General features: G+C 43.4%; 1 protein-coding gene across 5 annotated transcripts in view; it reads right to left on the reverse strand.

Annotated features, from left to right (window-relative positions):
• The window catches only part of RAB27A (RAB27A, member RAS oncogene family), a 91,504-nt gene that overhangs the window by 62,742 nt on the left and 9,468 nt on the right, over positions 1 to 19,294 (reverse strand). For 2 of the 5 annotated variants that reach the window (XM_036246328.1, XM_036246346.1), the window contains exon 2: positions 11,121 to 11,236. The exons of 1 other annotated variant lie outside the window; for it this stretch is intronic. The gene's annotated coding sequence lies outside the window, so the exon portion shown is untranslated. Of the gene's footprint in view, positions 1 to 11,120; positions 11,237 to 11,795; positions 12,918 to 14,303; positions 14,503 to 19,294 lie in introns of those variants that run through there. 2 more of the 5 variants (XM_036246331.1, XM_036246335.1) reach the window with 2 other exon arrangements.

The following is a 19,294-nucleotide window of genomic DNA, read 5'->3' on the forward strand; positions in this document are numbered from 1 at the left end:
CTGCTCCTGCCCTGCTTCTCTGCCACCGCTCACCACCGGCCTGGCGAGGCCAGCTGTCACTCAGCTGCTAATTGTGTCTACCATCTGGCTTTCTCTAGCAACCTCTTCCTTCCTCTGGTTCCCTCTGTTCCCGCTGATTCCTTCAGGAGTGACGTGAAAAGTGTCTTGGGGCTCCACCGATAGCAGTTTGTTCTTGGTAAATTAAATTATATTTGCATTCAAGTCAACAGTATTTAATTAGCACTTTCTGTGTGCTCAGTACTGTGCTGGCAACTAGGAATGGCATGCGAATAATGTGTGATCCAGACACTCCCCTCACAGATCGGTGACTGGGATCAGGAAACAAAATGACCTCACTGTCAAAGGGCAAGTAAGACAAGATAATAAGGAAGCAAAATATCTGGTACACTACAGAAACATGTGATGTACCCAGCACAGGACATCAAAAGTGAAATAGAAGGCCTGGCAAGGTACCTCAATTAGTTAGAGCATCGTCCTGATATGCCAAGGTTATGGATTCGATCCCTGGTCAGGGCACATACAAGAATCAACCAATGAATGCATAAATAAGTGGAGCAACAATCGATGTTTCTCTCTCTCTCTCTCTCTCTCTCTCTCTCTCTCTTCCCTCACCCCTTCCTCTCTCTATCTAAAAAAAAAAATCAATCAATAATTTTTTTTTTTACAAAACGTGAAATAGGCTTAAAGTCTGAAGACCTGAACTCTGCTACTTACTTCCCAGCTGTGTGACCTATGGCCAGTCATTTCACCTGTCACCTGTCCTCAATACAGGAATATTTATCTAGCAAGACTACTGAAAGGATTAAAGGATACATCACGTGAATGCATTTTATAAACCGTAAATTGCGGGTACATGTACACGGTGGTTTTATAAGACAAGAAGACCCTCAAAGATCAGAAAGAAGGAACTGTCTGACCAAGGCTTCAAGCAGTAACCAAGGTCCGAGCCAAACACCTTCAAAGTCAGGGATTTAGCTAGATGATGAGGAAGAGGAAAGATAACATGTTTGGTGCAACAGCACGTTTGACTTCAGTTTGACGAGTATTGAGATCCCTGTTCACTACCTGAAAGGCTACAAATGTCAATAAGATCTCACTCTTCCCCTCAAAATGTCTAGTCAGAAAGACACAAGAGAAATACCCAACTATAAAGTCAAGGGACTGCTTATGGGGTGATGTGGCAAGCTGAAGAGGGCCAGATGTCAGCCCGACAGTGTGCAGCGTCCTAGTCCCAGCTCCGCTACCATCTCTGTGTGATCCAACACGGTCACCTCCCCTCTCCTGGCCTGATTTTCTCATATGTGAAATAAGAGGTTTAGACTCAGTGGTCTCTTCCCTACACACTCTGTGCTGTATGATTCCAGGTTCAAAGTGCAGAGTTTAGCCATGAGAAATTCAAACGGGGTCATGGTGGCAGCATCCCTGGTCTCCCCTCTCACTCACTAGACAAGGGCAACAGCAGTGAAATGAAACAAAGGGACCTGAGAGGCATTAATTTAAAAATAATAGATGCATTATCACACGGGGCTGAAGAGGAAGCAAACAAGGAGAAAAAACCCCAAAAAATGAAGCTGGGTGATCAGGATGGCAAAACGGTGTTGCAGACTGAAACAGCATATTTGAAGTGGGGGGGGGGGTGGAGTGGGTATACAATTTTTGAGGGTGGGTATCATGTTTTTGGAGGGGAGAGATGATGAAATTGGATTAGAACAGGTTGCGTGTTAGGGGTAAGCAGTCACAGAGAAATGCTTGAAAACCATCCTCATTCCCTATGGTCCCACATTTATGTCTGCCCTTGGGTCAGAGGCAGAGGGACCAACAGTGAAAGGTCCAAAAAGAAGGCTATGACTGTACAAACCACAGAAGAGAGAACATACAAGACCAAGGATACAGCAGGGTGTTCTCAGATAAGCTAAATTACACAGGACATGATGGGCAGACTCTGCTGTTCCGATGACATTTCACTTGCAGAAACCATTCCTCTTGTAGTAAGATACTTTCTCTGGCAGGAAGAGGGAAATGTCACGAAGACAACTGGATGTCACTGTGGCTCCACAGCACTCTCTCCTTTGGGGAGCCTTTATTAAGTATCTGCTCAGATTCAAAACCTAGACCTTGCCCATCCATCACCATATACCACCCAGCTGACACCAGCCAGCTGACTTCATGTCAATGAAAACACATATTGACCAAGAGTAATACCATCTTCCTTCAGCCTCTTTCTCAGTCTCTCATTAGGCTTGAAATGGTTACCACTTTTACCACTGTTGTGGAGAAATGACATGCCAAAACCTTCTCTAATTACTTAATGCCTGTAGGTTTCCAGAGGAGAATTGGCTTAACTAAACCACATCCCCATGTTCTCGCCCTTATTTCAAACACTGCTGCCCTAAATACGCACGTGTGTCTCCTCGTGCATGCCAGCAAGAGAGTTTGTTGTCCGACTGCTCAAAAGAGTAACATATTGTGATCCAAACTAGCATTTCTCTGATTGTTAATGTGGTTCAGCATCTTTTTTTAAATGTGTTGGCCATTCGGTTTCTGTTTATGGAAAAGCACATTCATATCTTTTCCCTATTTTTCTATAGGACTGTCTTTTTCTTATAGACATGCAGGAAGGAGTTTTTCATATATTCCTGATACTAGTCCTTTGTCAGTTACAAATGTTGCAAATATCCTTTTCCTGTTTGTGGTTTGTCTTTTCACTTTTTAATGGCTCAATTTTCAAGTAGTCAAGTCCATCAATCTTTTCTTTAATAGTTCTTTCTCTTTATATCATGTCAAAGAAACCCCTCCTTACCTAAAGTGAGAAAGATATTCTTCTACATTATTTTCTAAAGGTGCTGCCTTTTACATTTAAGTCTTTGATCCATTGGTAATTTGTTAAGCTGTGTGGAGGGCTTCACTTTCATTGTTTTTCCCCAAAGGATACCTAATTGTCATAGTACCACTTATTGAAAAAAATTATCCTTTCCCTAGTGATTCATCATACACTGGCAGATCTGTTTTAGGGCTCTCTTCTGTCCCTTTGGTCATTTTCACTATCCCTGGGCCAATGTCACAAGGCCTTAATGATGATGACTTTACCCTACAAACTTATGTCTGGGAGGACCAGTCTCCTCCATTTCACTATGGACACTCTTGACCTTTCACACTTCCATCTAAGTTCCACACAAACCTTGTGGGGATTTTGATTGGGATCACATTAAATCTATAAATGAAATTGAGAAGATTGACATATTCATGATATTAAATCTACCTAGCTGTATCCACAGATTTATGTCTTTTAATGCTTTTTAAAATGTTGTCAATACCTCAGCCAGTGTGGCTCAATGGATTAAGCATTGTCCCTGCTCAATTCCCAGTCAGGTCACATGCCTGGGTTGTGGGCTTGATCCCCAGAGACAGGCGTGTAGGAGGCAACTGATCCATGTTTCTCCCTCACATCGATGTTTCTGTCTCTTTCTCCCTTCCTCTCTCTCTCTAAAATAAATAAATAAATAAATAAATAAATGAATGAATAAATAAATAAATAAAACACTTTAAAAATAAAAACGTCAATAAATAAATTATTTTCATAAAGATCTCATACATCTATAGACTTGTAAATCCTTTATATTTGTGTCACTATTGTGAGTGATAACATATGATTTTCTGTTTATTACTTAATCATACAAATGCCAATGATTTTTTGAACAGCTAAAAATATTACTTTTTTTTTTCCTTTCTACTCTCTATACCTTGTATTTTTATTTCTCGTCTTACTGTTCTACTTAGGACCAGCAAAAGTATTGAATAGAAGTTCACAGGAAGATGTGGTAAAGGACTTCACATCATATGTCAAATAAGCATTATCCTTAAAGAAAACAGATACCAGCCCTGGCCGGTTTGGCTCAGCGGTTAGAGCGTCGGCCTGCGGTCCTGGGAGACCCGGGTTCAGTTCCCGCTAAGGGCACGTACCTCAGTTGCAGTTTGTCCCCGGCCCTGGTCAGTCGTGCGGGTGGCAGCCACTCGATGTGTTCCTTTCACATCGATGTTTCTCTCTCTCTCTCTGTTCCTCTCTCTCCCTCCCACTCTACCTGAACAAAAAAATGGGAAAATGTCCTCGGGTGAGGATAAAAAAAAAAAAAAAGAAAGAAAACAGATACCAGCAACAAAATGGTCATCGATGCTTATCCAATAAAAGGTGTAACTAGCCCTGGCCGGTGTGAGTCAGTGGTTAGAGCATTGGCCCACACGTCGATTCCTGGTCAAGGGCATGTACCTAGGTTGCAGGTTTGATCCCAGCCCTGTGTGTGGGAGGCAACCAATCAATGTTTCTCTCTCTCTCTCTCTCCCCTTCCCTCTCTTCCATCCTCTCTGAAAAATTAATGGAAAAAAAATATCCTCTGATGAGGATTAACAAAACAAAACAAAACAAAAAAGGTGTACCTGATTTTTTATGGAATTAGGTAAGGGCTGTCTGATATTAAAGTAGAAACCACAGGGACTTCCAGTCAAGATGGGGAGTAGGTAAACACGGTATCACGTCCTCCCACAACCACATCAAAGTTACAACTAAACTACAACACAACCATCATTCAAAACCTCCTGAAACCAAGCTAAATGGAAGTCCTACAACTATGGAATTAAAGAAGCAGCCACTGAGACTGGTAGGAGAGGCGGAGGCACAGACAGGCTGGTCTCACACCCACATGTGGTGGATAAAATCAGGAGGACATCTCAGCTGGGAAGGTCCTCCCTGAGGAGCAAGGGGTCCCCGTCCCCCACAAGATACCCAGCTCAGGGTTCCAGTGCCAGGAAGAGAAGTACCCATAACTTCTGGCTGTAAAAACCAGCAGGAACTGAGGCTGAGGCAGCTGGAGCCCCAGGCAGCTCCCTTTAAAGGCACCAGAAACATACAGGGAAGAACTGAGTTGATTGGCATTGGAGCGAGGGCTGGAGACACAGCTTTCTCCTGGACAGACGTGCTGTCAGAGGCCTTTGTTCCTTTTGTGAAACCTTCCCCTATAAGGCCGGCAGACAACCACCATATCTGAGACTCCAGCAACCTGGCTCACACTGTTTGCCCCGCCCTGGTGATTCCCTGAGGCCCCGCCCCACCCAACTTTCAGGCCCACCCAAGCTGTTGCCAGTGGCTTTACCATAGGATTTGCCTATCTTGGATCCTGCTTCAGATTTTTCTAAATTCTTTCAAACTAAAAGCATCTGGTCTCAGCGAGCCCCATACCTCTCATTAAGTGACCCCAGGCCTGGCACTAGAAGCAGCAGCCTTGGTTCACAACTTGGCTTTTCCTGGGCACCACAAACCCAGCACAAGAAGCAGCCATCTGCAGACCGTTTTATAGCTTATGCCTGGTGGCCCCGGGTAGAACACAGGCAGTGGCTGACCTGGCTCCAGAGCCAGAACACCCAATGGACAGCTTCAGAACACTGCGAAGCACCACCACCCAACCACCTCCACAAGTGACACACTCAAGGAGGGGACTCAGTGGGGACCAGAGCTCTGCTCAAGTAAGTCTTGCTCTGTGTGGTGGGCCACTGCACAGCTGATCATCCAGGGTAGCCAGAGATCGGTGGATAGTGGGCACAGCCAGTCTTTACAGCTGATCAGCCTGAGTAAAACCCTCTTATTGATGTGCCAACAGCAATCAAGACTCAATTACAACAGAAGGGTGTAAAGTCCACATGAGGGGTGCACCTCAAGGGCCCACCTGGGAGATCAGGGAGGCTGTGCCACTGTACCCTACACGACACCAACTACAATAGACCACCCTAGGAAGCCCAGGAGGCATAGCAACTCTGCCTAATACATAGAAACAAACATAGGGAGGCAGCCAAAATGAAGAGACAAAGAAACAGGTCCTAAATGAAAGAACAGAACAAAACTCCAGGAAAAGAACTAAGTGAAATGAAGATAAGCAACCTAACAGATGCAGAGTTTAAAACACTGCTTATAAGGATGCTCAATGAACTTAGCGAGAACTTCAGTGAACTTGAAAACAGGACCAGTCAGAAATGAAGGAGGCACTAACTGAAATAAAGAATAATTTACACAGATTCAATAGTAAAGTAGGTAAAGCCAAGAAGCAAACCATCGACTTGGAATATAAGGAAGCAAAAAACACCCAATCAGAACAGAAAAAAGAATCCAAAAAAATGAGGATAGTTTAAGGAGCCTCTGGGACAACTTTAAGCATGCCAACATTCACATCTTGGGGGTGCCAGAAGGAGAAAAGAGAAAACAAGAAATTGAAAAGCTACTTGAAACAATAATGACAGAAAACTTCCCTAACATGGTGAAGGAAACAGATATACATGTCCAGGAAGCACAGAGAGTCCCAAACAAGATGAAGCCCAAGAGGCCCACACCAAGACACATCATCATCAAAATGCAAAAGGTTCAAAACAAAGAGAGAATCTTAAAAGCAGCAAGGGAAAAGCAGTTTGTTACCTACAAAGGAGCTCCTATAAGACTGTCTGCTGATTTCTCAAAGGAAACTTTGCAAGCCAGAAGGGAGTGGCAAGAAATATTCAGAGTGATGAAATGCAAGAACCTACAACCAAGATTATTCTATTCTGCAAAGCTATCATTTGGAATCGATGGCCATATAAAGAATTTCCCAGACAAGAAAAAGCTAAAGGAGTTCATCACCACCAAACTAGTATTATATGAAATGTTGAAGGGTCTTCTTGAAGGAGAAGAACAAAAATATGAACAAACAAAATGGATAAATACATATCTATTGACAATATAATCTACAAACAAAATGAACAAGCAGAACAGAAACATTCTCATAGATACAGAGAACATTTTGTTGGTTGCCAGATGGAAGGGTGGTTGGGGGGATGGGTGAAAAAGGTGAAGGGATTAAGAATGACAAACCTCAAAAGGAAGGGGAGTTGGGTGGGAAGAAATAAACCAAAGAACTTATATGAATATATGCATAACCAATGGACACAGACAACAGTGTGGGAAAAGGCAGGAGGGGGCGGTAATGGGGAGGAGGGAGTCAATAGGGGAAAAAGGAGGAATATCTATAATATATTCAACAATAAAGATAAGTTTAAAAAATAACTAATAATAAATAAATAAATAAGTAAGTAAGTAAGTACAAAACAGAGGTCAGGCTTAGAGCCATGAGAAGGGAACAAGTACTGGGGTGACTGACTGGGAGGGTGGGAGAGCATCTGTACTTGCAAAGGAGTAAGACAGGAAAAGGTTGTGATGCATCTAGGGGACAGGATAGGATGTGGCAAACAGAGGATGTGGCAAACAGAGACTGAAAAAAAGGGGAGCTTGAGACCTAAGCCTATAAGGACTCTGTGGCACTAACATGTTTGCGTGTTGTCCTCTGGGCAGTGGAAACCACCGCAGGCTTTGATGAAGGAGAGAAGCACGAGGTTTGTGCCTTAGAAAGACCTGTGTGGCAGCCACATGGAGACTGGGGATGCAGAGAGGATCAGGAGGCTATGGGGAATGATGCGTCAGTGATGGTGGGGATAAAGAGGAAGGGATTCATTCAAGATACATTTAGGAGGAAGAAAAATCAATATAACTTCTTAACTGACTGGTACAGGCATTAAAGATAACCAAAACCTTTAGCTTGATAACTGAATGAATGGTATTATCATTAAGTAAGAGGAAAAGATGGTTTGAGATCATTATAACTAATATCTACTAAGTAGTTTTCTAGGCCCTTTTAAGTACTAATTTAATCCTCACAACAACCCAAAGAGCTCTCTGATTTACAGATGAGGAAACTAATGCACAGAAAGGTTAAGTAAGTTCTCCAAGGTCACACAGCCAGTAAAAGGCAGAGCCAAAATTTGAACTCAGATACACTCTCAACTACATTATACTGTCTGGGACATAACCAATTAAATGTCTCTCATGTCTGAGGGACCTCCAAGGAGTTGTGTTTAATTGACATTTGGAAAACTGAACTAGTGCTCAAAAAAAAAAATAAAGGTTAACAGTATGGATTTTAATATTTTTTCTTTGTTGATTTTAGAGAGAGAGGAAGGGAGAGGGAGAGATAGAAACATCGATGAGAGAGAACATTGATTGGCTGCCTCCTGCATGCCTCCCACTGGGGATTGGGCCCACAACCTGGGCGTGTATCCTGACCGGGAATCAAATCAGCAGCCTTTTGGTGTATGGGTTGATGCTCAACCTCTGAGCCACACCAGCCAGGCAACAATATGAATTTTAAAGTCATCAATATAGATGATTTCTTGAGGCCATGGGAGCAATAAGATAGACATTTAGCTGGGTTGGTGTGGCTCAGTGGTTGAGCATTCACTCACACACCAAAAGGTCGCTGGTTCAATTCCTGGTCAGGGCACATGCCCGGGTTATGGGCCCAGTCCCTAAAAGGGGGCGTGCAGAAGGTGGCCAATCGATGTTCTCTCTCATCAATGTTTCTATCTGTCTCTCTCTCTCCCTTCCTCTCTCTCTAAAATCAATAAAGAAAAAATATGTTTTAAAAAGATAGATATTTAGATTGAAGAGAGAGCCAAAATGTCAGGACCAGTAAGAGAGATTCTAGGAGGAAAATTTTTGAAATGATAGTCAATGATAGTCCATAAACTAGGTCAGTCACCACAGCACAGAGGTGCGTGAGCTTAAAACAGTCTGGACTTTCTCCTTGTGAAGCAGGAGATCCATTCAGTATTGCTGAATGATGAATATAGCACTCATAGCTAAAGGGTCCCTGCACAGATTGCATTAGGGAGAAGAGAAGCCTAATAAAGTATGAAATGGGGAAAACAAGAACACAAACCAAAAATTGATGCTCTCAGCTCTTGGATGATTTGCATCTGTGTTTGAGCAAAGGAGCTCCTTCCTCAGAGAGGCAGCAACAATGTAAGCTCATCTCCCCAGCAGACCCTCATCTCATTCATTACCTCCCTCCCCCCTGTCCCCACTGAATCCAGCTTCTGCTCTGCCAGAGGGCAGGGACCCACCAGGACATAGCAACACCTGAAACAGAAGAAACCGGAAGCCATTCTAGTGCAAAGACAGTACAAAGGAATGATGACTTCTGCAAGAATCAGCTTTTGTTTTTACTGGGCATGTTCCATGATTCATTAGCCATCATATATGCTATATCTGAGCTCTAGGTCTAAATCAACCAAGTTCAGAAGGAAGAAGAAGGAAAGAATAATAGCAAAAGATGGGCAGATATCTCAGAAAATTTTAATCCTAAAAAGGGAAAACAGAAACAGAGGGAAGTGGTGAGCATTTCCTCTTTGAGCACTCAGGTACTGCGGGTCTAGAGGGCGGAAGCGGAAGCAGCAGCAGACGCAGCCCTGGGCTCTGGGACCTGCTACATGCACAGGTCCTGGTTGCCATGGTGCCACCCGGCTAGCTGGCAAGGTTTCATCAGCATTCTCTTTCTGCCACAGTTCCTGTCTTGTGGGCAGCAGCAAAAAAGAAGAAAAAAAATGTTATTTGTATTCTAATGGCTGCTGGGTCCCTGAATACTATGCCTGGAAAGAACAAGGAGAAAATATAAGAGGCAGAGAAAGCAGCCAAGATGAGATTAAACCCCTCTGGAACGTATTAAGTCCAATCTGGACTTGTATGGATGAACTGCCCTCCTGAATAAACACTCTTCCCCCAACCCTTTTTTGGGGGGGCGAGGGGGTATCTATAATCCAAAAATCTTCACAGAGAGTATCAGCTTTTTGTCAAGGCTATTTCCCACAGTGATTTCCAATACTAGGACTCTGGGTCCACTCCTAGATGAAAAGCATGAACTGTGGCAAAGGAAACAAATATTGGTCAGCACACTAATCAGCAAAAGACATGAGCACTTCTAGGTCTCAATTGCATCATCTGTGAAATGAGGAGGTTTTACTAGCCGTATGCTAAGGATCCTTCTACTCTCCTAGCCTATCTTGAGGGTACTCAGGAGTAAGAGAGCCCTTCCAGGTGCCTCTCAAAGGATATTAGGCTGCTCATGTGCCAGGACTCTGATTATCCCCCAGGGGCACCCAACTGCGAACGAGGCCACAACTCAATGGAAGAAATAAGTAAACACAGGAAGCTACATCCACACATTTGATTAAACCAACGTTCGTGGGCAGAGGCCACGTCTCATTCATCTTCACACACTCAACATCCAGCACACTCTAAGCACTTGGCTTAACAAGTGACTACTGAGTGCACTTGCAGGCAGATCTTTAAAACATGCTATTATGAAATCTTTTCAACTATGAGTTGAACTGTGTTGCCCCAAAATTTGTATGTTGAAGTCCTATCTCCTAGTCCTTCAGAATGTGACCCTACTTAAAGCCAGGGAGCAAGGCCTGGACAACAGATCCCTCCTTCACAGCCCTCAGAAGGCGACAACCCTGCCGACACCTTGATCTCAGACTATGAGGCTCCAGACTGTGAGACCATAAATGTGTGTAGCACTTTGCTACGGCAGCACTAGCACACAAGCAGTACAAATCCAAAAGCAGAGAGAACTGTATAATGAAACGTGCCTTCATACTCATCACCCAGATCTTTCATTACTGCATACTAATTACCCCCAACATAGACGGACTTTTCCTCACGTAACCACAATGCCGTTACCAAACCTAACAAGGTTAATAATTTAAAAGCACATTTAATTCATTGGAAAAATACACCTTATAAAATATACCTTATACTAAAACACACATTTAACATAAAGCTGTCCTCCATTAAAGCTATTAACAATATTAAAACAAAAATCCCAATAAGTTTGAATTTCTGTGGATAAAATCTTCACTAATAAGACTCTTAGAACAATTCAGTTCCTTAGTCAGCTCTCTTAATCAACATATTATCTGAGAATAAAAACCTGTTACCTTATTAAAGTACAGAAATGAATGGAAAAGGCAGTCAGTATTCATACATACTCTCTGGTCATTGAAAATGCACTTTTCAAACTAAACTCAAGAAATTTAGCAGAAGTCTCTGATTTAAAAAAAAACAAAACACACTAATATGGGCAGTGGTATTCTATGTTAAATTGCACACACTTTAAGTACTTGAAAATTGACATGGCAGAACTAAAAAAAAAAAAAAAAAAAAAAAAAAAAAGATAAATGCAAAACCATACCTTGACAAAGTATAAATCCTTTGTTTTTTCTAAGACTTTAGAGACTGGAGCTCCCAACACTTCGACAATTCGACAACTTCCACTCACATGACCTCTTCAAAAAGCTTACTTTTTGTCTAATACAAAGAGAAATGTTAAAGTCAGAATTGCCTACTTACAAATGTTTTTCAAAAGAGTCTTTTGAAAAGCAGTTTGCTTCATCAACTTTCAAAATCAGGCATCTCTGTAGAAACCCACAATCCAGCTAATTAGGCTCAGCTGTTCGTCATATGGTCCGCAGACCAGTCAAGTGATTTTACCCTTTCCAGTTTACTAAACCTAATCTGACTGGCCTCAGACAGGAGGCGCTTCTAGTGTTAGAAGACTAGAACATACTTCAACTCTTTCTTTTCCCCCAGTCAAAACACTTGAACATTTGTTTTCTTGAGAAAACATCTTTAAACATATCTTGTTCTCAAGCCTCTCCAAGGTTATACTAATATTATATGTTTGCAAGTATAATGTCTGATCCAAACAAGTAATAAAGACAAATGGAAGGGAATAGGGCTAGATCACCTACTAGAATAGAACTCTCATTCATGGCCTCCAAACCCAGAAGTAAAACTGTCTACTGGGGCGGTCCACCCGGATATCTAACAAGCATCTCAAATTCAACATGTTGTGCCCTCAACTTACCTCCTTTGCTCTTCTCTCTGGACCCTACTTCAGACCCCCTTCTTTCCCTGTGCTGAGGGACACAATCCCCACACACACCCAGCCAGAAATCCTACGTCCTCATTGACTCCTCCCTCTCTTCCCCACCCACTTCCAGTTGGCCACCGCATTGTAGGGATCTTTCCTTCTCTCGCTGTTATTCCAAGCTTACATTTCTCATCTGAATGGCTACAATTAACCACTTATTTGGTTTTCTAGCCCTCAACCTGGTCCTCCATCCTCCACACCGCACCCAAAGTGATCTTTCCCAAAGGCAGATGCGGGCCCATCACTGTCCTCTCTAAAACCTGCCAATGGCTCCCCACAACCTCCACAATGGAGTCCCTGCTCCTTAGGCTTCTGCCTTCAGTGTTGCCTCCCATCCCCTGCTTCCTGCCTCCTGCCACCAGCACTATTTGTAATTCTCTAAACCAGTGGTTTTCAAAATGTGAAATCAACACCATCAGCTCCACCTGGGAAATTGTTCAAACTGCACATTCTTGGGTCCACCTCAGGCCTACTGAGTCAGAAATTATAAGGATGGGTGCAGCGGTTCAACAAGCCTGCCAGGTGGCTGTGATACACACTGAACTGAGAGCCACTGCTCCGAGCCCGCCACGCTCTGTTCCTAAGAGATCGACCCCTTCGGCTTTTTGTTCTAAGGAGCAATGCTGAGTTAGATGCCCCTTCTTCACACTTACTCTTTCCTCAATCTGGTCAACCCTGTACGGTAACTATCCAACATATTTCTTGTTGGTTGGGGGATATCTTGAACACAGAATTGTGTCTTACTTGCTGCACTCAGTCCACAATCGTTTATAGAACACTCACCTGTCACTGAGATAGATGCTGGACATAAAACGAATGACTCCATCCTTTGCCACTAGAGGAAGCCACACTCTGACCTTAGCAGCTCAAAGTGTCACAGACAACCTATCCAATTTACAAAATCCCATCACCAACCTAAAGAACTGTGGGCAACTACAATCGTCTGAACATCACCAGTCTGACATCTCTCGTGGCAACACAGAATTTTTGGTTCACGTCTGATGCCAACTCAGATGTGTAAAGGTGGAAAGGGTACATTTTCATGAAAATTTATGTACTCCTCTTTATTATCTTACAGCAACCTCTTGACTTTGGAGAATAATTGAGTGCAGGAATGTATCAACATTTTAAAATCCCAAATTAAAATTCATTCAAGTTAGCTTAGTCTAATTATAGAAGTTGAATGAAGTTTCGTGTTAGCACGTCTCAGCCTTCAGCATGCAGAGGACACTCCTGGGGGTTTTGTTAAAATGCTAATTATGATCCAATAGGACTGGGTGGAGCCCAGGAATCTGCATTTCTAACAAGCACTCAGGTGATGCCCCGGTAATACTGATGCTCCTAGTCCTAGAACTGCATTTTGAGTAGCAAGTAAAATTCGGACAAACCCATTTTTCATAGAACTATCAGTCTTCCTCGTAGAGCAACAAAATCTGTTTTGACCCCTTTCCATGGAAAGTTCTCTAAACTATTTTTCAACCTTCAGGACAAAACACACACATTAAGTTCTGCTACTTTCCCAAATCTCACTAATATAACAATAAAGGGAATTTTATTTCTTTTAGACATAAACTCACAAGGACAAAGTGAGTGGGAATAAGAGCAATAAAATTTTGGAAGCCAGAAAATGTTGGACAAGAGGTCATTGATCAGCAGGCCAGGAAAGGTGACTCATCGGCCAGTAGGGAAGGCCAAGAAGCCACCTGTCACAGAATCTCCAGAAAGGCTCAGGCCTTGCTCGCTCGAAACACCTCTGGAGGTAGAGGAGGGTCAAGTCACTGCTAAAAATGGTGGAAGTCTGCTTAGGACCCAGCCTTGTGGCTCCTCCAGCTCTGGCAGAAGTCGAAGGTTTCTTCTCTGGAAAGAAACACTCTGGGGGTCAAACTCTCGAAGGCTCTCGGGGCAGAGGGAGGCAGAGAGGAGTCACATAGTAAGTACTGAACCCACCCTACACCATGCCTTCCAGAACGCAGGCACCCTCCACAGGCTGTGTCCAGATGATCTCCTCTGGACTAGCTGCCCAACCCAGGAGGCAAGGCCCAAAGATGAAAAGGAGCCAACAACATATTGACCTAATTAAAACTAGGATGTACTGTGGATGAAGGAGGGGATGGAAATGGTATACAAGTGTGGTGGGCGTACCTGAAGAACCAAACTAAACTTCTCTTCTTCCATAGTCAAGTGTCAACAGGTAATGCCCAAAACTGAAAACAATTGACCATTGAAACATTAGGACGTCCTTTAAAGACAGGGGATGTAACTATCAGCAAGAGTCAACTAAATGCAAGAATTAAAAGTGGATGACTCTGGGGAGCAGGAAATGAGCTGGGGGAGGGGACTCTGATGGTTTTTTTGCAACAGGCCTTATGGATCTATGTCCACGTACAACCTTGATAAAATTTTAAAAATTAATTAATACAAAATGAAATGGAATGCCCATACTTTAGCATTTTTTTCTCAGGTGATTCAGGACATCAATTACTAACTTGCTATGCTGAGGAGCTAGGACCCACACTGAAGAGGGTTGTTCAGTACCAGGCTCTCGAGACAGGCTATCTGGCTTTGAATCCCAGCTTTGCCACCCACCGGCTGTGTGGCCTTCAGCAAGTTACTTAACCTGTCTGCGTCTCAGTTTCTTCATCTGTGGAATGGATAATAACAGCATTATTTTTTAATAATTTAATGAAATTTAATAATTTAATACCTATAAAGTACTTAACACAGTGTTTGGCACATAGTAAATGTTCTATAATAGCTCTTCTTATAAAGTTATGTTTGTCCCTATAATAAGTGCCTCCTGACCTCTGTATTGATTTCATCTTTCATTGGTTTATATTTCATGTTCCCCGCCCACACCTTTCTAGAGTCACCCCTTCCCCCTCCCAATGTGCAGTTTCGAATTGACAAGGAGGAAAACGGGCATCAAGACATGTTCAGAAGGGCTCTCTGTGAGGCCAACCAGCAAGTTTCAGATATGAACCATCTGTCTGACTACTCAGAACCCACTGGGGTTACTGCCTAACTATCAACTGCGGTCAGTGAGCCGGGTGACCCAGTTTCCGCAGGGTGATCTGACAGGGATTTCGCCCTGCAAGTCCGGGTCCCTGGAAACCCCAGCCCCAGCGCGGGGCAAATTGCTCAGGCCTTTTGGGCCTGTTTCGTCATTTATAAAATAAAGGATAATATCTGCTTTGAAAGTTTGTTGAGGATTTTATATAATTCCTGACATATAGAAAGCTCAATAAATGATGGCTCCAACGACTGTACTCAGTTATTCTCAACTCTAATATCAGGGGCAAACAAGTTGTTCTTCAAAACCTAACCTGTGCCTTGGTTATTTTCTTACTGTCCAGCTAAAATGTTTGCGCTTGGGAATTTCTTTCCACCCTCGCCCTACACAATTTGTTTCAGGAACCAAGGCATATTAAAGGAATTTAATATTTCAACATTGCTGACTTCTCCACGGGGCCAAGGCCTGGTAGGTTTCCGCCATCTTTGGATACACTTGTCTTTTTCACACAGTGTAAGTAAGTCTTAAGAGTATTTCTGTCAGTAACTGCTTCTAAAGTTTTGGACAGAAATCTGCATGCCACCTCACAAAGAAGGACATCAGGCATCATGCCTAAAATTCTTTTTTAAATTAAAAAAAAGAAAAAAACTCTTTTTTCCTTCATAATGGCACCAAATCACTGTCTCCTAATGGACTGACAACTCATTCACTAAATACGTCAATTCTATCTCTGAAAAATAAAGGCTCTTATCATCAAACAGATGAAACACCATTTCCGACCTCAAAAGCTGGAGTAACTCAGTACTCGATAGATATTTATTACAGCCTGGAGAAAATTGCTCACATCCGTGAAGTTGCTGAAGACAAGTTGCACAATTAGGGGTAGATAATGGAAAGGATCACAAGTGACTCAAAGTCAAACATGGCCTGGGAACCCTCCAAGAGGCAGCAGAGAGAACATGAACAGCCAGGCATATGAGAGGCTTCTCCATACGGGCTCTTCACATGCTCATATTTGTTCTGCCAAAGTTCCCATCCAGTGCCCAAGGCACAAGGGGCATGAAACACTGGAGAATCGCAGACCCTCAGAGAAGACTTGAGGGGCCTCTGGTCCAACCACTGGGGCAAGAATGAACGGATCCAGGACAGAACATCTCTAGGTCTGGTCCAATGCCTTGGCAGCAGGATCGCCTGGAGTGATCACCTGATGAAAATCCAAAGTCCTGAGTTCCACCCAGGCTTCTGTATCAGGGTCTTTGAGACAGGCATTTGCATTTATAACAAGCTTCTAGAGAGAAAACAGCAAACTCTAGCTGGGCAAATAACCTGTAGGGAAGAGCACATTTAACCACTACCAGCCAAATCTGTACAAGAGGTCTAATGCCTCCCTCGCAGGATGGTGGGAAGAATTAAAGGAGATAACAAGTAACAGCCTCAGGCTGGGAGCCTCACACACGGCAGGTGTTCAACAGCGTTAGTCCAGCCCCTCTCCTTCCTTGTGTGTATGGCATTCTAATGGAGATTTATAACTATACTCCCCGATTTGAATGTCACCAAGGAAAGCAGATGGCTGGCTTAAGTTAAAGCCTTGACTTTAATGCGTCACCAACTAAAAGGCAGAGGCCAGCAGCTCTAACCTGTGGTTGCCTTGTAAGTGTCCCTGTGGACAGTGGTTGTCAAGCTTCACTGTGCAGCAGAATCACCCGGACAGCTTTGAACAGACGGCCCCATCTCCAGAGTTCCAGATTTGGTAGGTCTGGGGTGGGGCTGGGAATCTGCACTTCTTTTTGTTTTGTTTTGAGAGAGAGAGAGACAGAGATTGATAGGTTGTTCCATTTATGTATGCATTTATTGATTGATTCTTGTCTGTGCCCTGACTGGAGATCAAACCCACAACCTTGGCATCGGGACAACACTCTAGCCTACTAAACTACCTGGCCAGGGTGGCTAATCTGCATTTCTAACAAGCCCCCAGATAATGCTGACATTGTTGGTCCCAGAGCCACACTTTGATCCTCCCACTACAGCTCCAGGATCTAAAATCTAACTGATCTGACATTTGGTAATAAAAAAAAGAAAACTCTGCTGTATGCACTTCCTGTTTGACACCAGCTGGGTTAGCTACATGTAAATAAAGAAAAAAGTAATAAACCAACACCTTCCGAGACTGTGCTGCCTCTGTTCCAAAGAATCTTTCTTACTATGTTTCTTTTTCATTTTTATTTTTCAGTTACAGTTTACATTCAATATTATTCTGTATTAGTTTCAGGTGTACAGCATAGAGTTTAGACAACCATGTACTTTACAGAGTGGTCCCTCTGATATTTCAAGCACCTACCTGGCTTCATAAATAGTTATTACGATATTATTGACGATATTCCCTCTGCTGGAATTTACTTCTCTGAGACTATTCTGTAACTGCCAATTTGTACTTCCTAATCCCTTTACCTCTGTCCCCAGTCCCCCCATCCCTGCCCCTCAGTCAACCATCACTCTGTTCTCTGTATCTATGAGTCTGTTTCTTTTTTTATTTTTATCCTCACCCGTGGACATTTTTCTTTTTTCTTTTTACATTTATCTTCAGACAGAGCGGGAGGGGGAGAGGGAAGAAGAGAGAGAGAGAAACATGCATGTGAGAGACACATCGAGTGGCTGCCACCCACATGACCCCAACCGGGGCTGGGGACAAACTGCAACCAAGGTAATGCCCTTAGCGGACACCGAACCCAGGACTCTCCGGTCCACGGGCCAACACTCTAACCGCTGAGCCAAACCAGCCAGGGCTCTATGAGTCTGTTTCTATTTTGTTCATTTATTTTGTTTTTTAGATTCCACAAATAAGTGAAATTATATGGTCTTTGTCTTTCTTTGTCTGACTTATTTCACTTAACATTCTTACTATGCTTTTTGAAAAGCACACAGAGAAGACCGGGAGAGCTGAGTGCCATCTGCCGCTCACTGGATGTGTGGCCCTGACTGAGGAGGTGATCTCTCTGAGCCCCAGCTGACTCACCTGGGAGCAGAGGTGGGCGAGGTCACCCTTCCTGGACCTGGCTGTGCACTAGCAGTCACTCCGCAGCATTTTAAATAAAACATGGATTCCCCAGTCCTACTGCCAAACCTAAAAATTTAGAATCTCCAAAACAGAGAACAAAAACACGTTGTTCTTGTTTTGTGGGTATGTTTCAGATAAAATATCCCTGTGTGATTTTCCTGGGCAGCCGGCTGTGAGGACCCGTTACCACGGTGACCTTCCAGGCTCCAGCTCGGAGCCCCTGTGCCATGAGTCTGTGCTCACCAAGTAGCCTTTTCCTTTTGTATGCGCTTCCCAAGGAGTGTTTACTGCAGGAAGTGAGTCCACTAGTCCTCAAAGCAACTAGTCTGCTTAGCCGTTCCTTTTCTCATGTATCAATAAGCTGGCATTCTGGTTTTAGTAAAAAATAATGATAATAAAGTCCAATGTGTAAGACAAATCAGGAATTACATAGGACCCAATTTGCCAAGCAATCTCCTCCAACACCAACGGCTTATTTACGTACTCTGTCATTCATTAACTCAGCATCTACCATGTGCCAGGCATTAATGTCAGTGCTAAGCACACAGTAGTTCCCAAAACAAAGCCCCTGCCCTCACGGAGAAAACACTGTAGCAGGAAGGGACAGGCAATAAACAAGTGAAAGGAAAGATTAAACACTTTCAAACAGTAATAAGTGCTATGAGGACAATAACACAATAACAGGACAGAGAGGAAGTGGAGGGCTACTTTCCAGAAGGTAATCAAGGAAGGCCTCTTAGAGGCGGTGGCATTTGAAATTACATCTGAAGGATGCCAAGGGACCAGCCAGGTGAGGATCTGGAGAAAAGGCACTGAGAAGGAGTTATGGGCCAGCACAACGGCTCTGAGGAAGGGATGAGCTTAGCCTTCCCAAGGAGCAGAAGGAAGTGATGAGGCTGGGAGACGGAAGCACAGGGATGAGCGGAGGTCACGGAGGCCAGCAGCGCTCAGATCGCAGACCCTCGCAGACCATGGTTAGAACATGTGGAGATCATACCAACTGCAGTGGGAAGCGACTGAGGGATTTTCAACAGAAGAAGGATGTGATCTGATTTCTATTTTTTAAAGATCACTGGCTTTGGGTGAGGAAAGGGCTGGGGAGGGGAGCATGACAGAGGCAAGAACAGCACCAGAAAAGCAGCAGTACAGGCGAGAAATGAGCACGTAGCCACAGCGGGCACAAAGGTTTTCTGGAGTGCTCTAACGTAAATGATACCATCATCTACTTGTTGTACTTCCTGTGATACTTCTGAAGGGTTCCAGAGACAATGGTTGTTGGCAACGTTCTATCTGAAAGTCACTTCCTTTGAACAACCGAACAACACAGTTTTGGATTGCTCACCTTACAACTGGTTACAATCAAGAAAT

Source organism: Molossus molossus, unplaced genomic scaffold (assembly GCF_014108415.1).
Source record: "Molossus molossus isolate mMolMol1 unplaced genomic scaffold, mMolMol1.p scaffold_m16_p_1, whole genome shotgun sequence".
Lineage (NCBI taxonomy): Eukaryota > Metazoa > Chordata > Mammalia > Chiroptera > Molossidae > Molossus > Molossus molossus.